General features: G+C 52.2%; 1 pseudogene; it reads right to left on the reverse strand.

Moving 5' to 3' along the window:
• Positions 1-1,777: 1,777 nt before the first annotated feature.
• Positions 1,778-2,408, reverse strand: LOC105717735 (myc-associated zinc finger protein-like; annotated as a pseudogene).
• Between the last annotated feature and the right edge of the window lie 501 nt (positions 2,409-2,909).

Here is a 2,909-nt window from a genome sequence, read left to right on the forward strand (position 1 = left end):
ATGTACGTCCCCGTCCAAGTGCAGAAGACTGATGTCTCAGGCAGAAAGAGAGGGAGAATTCAACCTTCCTCTGCCTTTTTGTTCTATTTTGGCCCTCAACAGGATGAGCAATGCCCACCCCCCACCCCACATTGGGAGAGGCCATCTGCTTTACTCAGCCTACCAGTTCAAATGCTAATCTCTTCCCTCACAGACACACTCAGTGATAATGTTTAGCCATATATGTGGGTATCCCATAGTTCTGTCGAGTTGACGGATAAAATCAACCATCACAGACTTGGTAACAGTAGCTCTCATTGTAACCCTTGGTATTTATGCATCAGGTATCATGCTAACAGCTTTACATGTGTGGTCTCATTTAGTACTCTCTCACTTTGCAGAAGAGTAACTACAGTTCAGAAAAGTCAGATTACTGTGGACTTCTCTGACTGTAAGCCTCAGGCCCATGAAGATATGGCCCAAAAGGTTGCAGAGCTAGATTCTGAGCATATGAGTTTTGTAGGTTGAGTCACCCCGAGTGATGAACAAGGTATAGTAGGTGACAACAGGACTGAATTGATGAAGTGAATGGAAGCTGAGTCATTGACATTGAGGAAGTCAGAGCCATCTGCGGCCAGAGAATGGAATGGTTCAAAAACAGGGGTGCTGAAGTTGTGCCAGTGGTCCAGGAGTCAGACACCTCAGAGATCACAAGGAAAATTTAACTTCCCAGAAGCGGGAACATGAAGAAGGACCAGCCTAGAGCCAGCTGGTATAAATGTTTAAGGACCAGGTAGACTCTGAAACGTGGCAAGAGATGGCATCTCTCTCTTTGCAGGGTTCTCAGTTGTGGTGAGGGTCCCCAAGGCCACCCTCAGGTTCAATGATTCACTAGAAGGACTCACACAAAACTCAGAAGAGCTGTTATATTCATGGTCATGGTTTATTACATGGAAAGGCATTCAGATTCAAAATCTGCAAAAATAAAATTAAAATGGCTCCCCTGACCTTTTCCCCCTGACAGATTCTCAAGTAGGACGACGTTCAGGGCCTGACCCCAAACCCCCTACCACCTTATGAAGGTACAACCTTTGCGGGCCCTGCTTCTGCCCCTTCTCAAACCTCACCGCTTTCCCTCTCTGGGACAGAAGCTCTGATCTCCCTCCTTCCTCTCCTCCCTTCCCCTGGAAAAAAGAAAAGAAAAAGGAAAAGAAAGCACCAACTCCCCAGGGAGAGGCAGCAGACAGCAGGGGGAGAGGATTGGAAGGAGAGTAAGAGAACCATTGAGAGAAGAGGCTCACAAGTCCCTGGGAGGACAGGGCACCGGCTTACAGAGAGGAGAGCGGGTACGGGCAGCGGCTGCTCCTGTCTTCTGCCACCCCTGCCCACTGTCCAGGGGACTTCAACACAACCGAGGGGACAGGTTTGTGTGGAGTCAGGTCTGATAGAAGAGAGGAGCAGGAGAAACAAATCGTTAAAACCTAGCGAATTCCCCTAAAACATTTCTTCCTCCTTTCCTTCCGGAGGCTCCTTGGTTGGTGGGGAAGTAGTGAGGAGTTGGTGGGAAAAGAGGGGGGAGAGGAGCCTGTACCAAGGGACTCTACTCCATTCTCCCCTCTCCCCCCCAACCAACTTGGAGCTCACCGGGGCTGGGAGGGAAGTGGCTGAGAGCTGACAGGCACCCCCTCTGCCCCCGAGAGGGAGCTCACAGCTGTGGGAGGAGCTGCTACTGCCGCTGCCGCTGCTGCCGCCGCCATTGAACAAACCTCACCAGTACCTGGTGGGTACGGGGTCCCCCTCAGCAGGTGGGCTGTGGCTGGGGGCGTCTCCTGGGACGGGGGACGGGCCCCCCGAGATGGGTCTGCATGTGGCCGGCCAGCTGGGCAGGGATCTTGCAGTGCACGCTGCACAGCTTGCACAGGATGCGGTCAGCCCGCGGGGCCTGGAGCCCGTGGTCCTTCGGCGTGAATGCGCAGGTATGCTGCCGTGGTGAAGCCTTTGTTGCAGAGCTCGCAGACATGGTGAGGGCCCTGGCTATGCACCTTCATGTGGTCCGAAATATAAGCCGAGCTCGGCATCTTGCCACACACGTGACATGGCACCTTCTCCTCGCGTCGTACTGTGTGCGCCTGCAGCCGATCCTTCGTGGCGAAAGCTACCTCACATTTCTCACATTTGAAGGGCCGTTCCGTTGAGTGCACTTGTCTGACGTGACTGTTGAGGTGATCCGGCCGGGAGAAGCTCTTGCCACAGTGGGAGCAGCTGTAGGGCTTGTGTACAGCGCCGTCATGTGAGCACACGTGGTAGCTCATGCGGTCCTTGCGCTTGAAGCGCTGTTGGCACACCGGGCACTGGTAGGGCTTCTCGTCCGAGTGCGACAGCTTGTGTCAGTTCAGGTGGTAGATGTCGCGGAAGGCCTTGCTGCACATCTCGTACAAGAGAAACATCTCCCAGCAATGATATTTGCCTACACACAAAATATTACCAGCCAGGGAAGCCCACCCAAGCCTTGTTGTCCGGAGTTTCTATGGGGGTCAGTCACATAAGCATGGGGCACCCATGTGGTATACAAAGGCATTCTTATCAGGCAGAGTATTCCAAGGATTTCTATCACTTGCATTCTGATAATGCCTCTTGAGCAGGGAAGAAAGTAAATGGTTCCTTATACCTAGCATCTAGGCTATGGACCGCACTCAGCTTGTCCTCTCCATGCTGCAGTCCACTCTAACACTCGTGAGTGCCTCCTGTTTTATAATTCTCAATGAGTAACTCTTTTGTGGAGGGATACTCTATTAGTGATCACCCATGGGAGTTTTGCCTGGGGACTGCCTTACGCCTACCTTTCCTGGACCAACAGGGAGACCATTCTATGTCAACTGCCCCTGGGGAAGGTTGTTACAGCAGCAAAAAGGAAAAAGAAAAAAAAAATT

The sequence above is a fragment of the Aotus nancymaae genome, unplaced genomic scaffold, assembly GCF_030222135.1.
Source record: "Aotus nancymaae isolate 86718 unplaced genomic scaffold, 86718_ANA_hifiasm-v0.15.2.pri h1tg000018l, whole genome shotgun sequence".
Lineage (NCBI taxonomy): Eukaryota > Metazoa > Chordata > Mammalia > Primates > Aotidae > Aotus > Aotus nancymaae.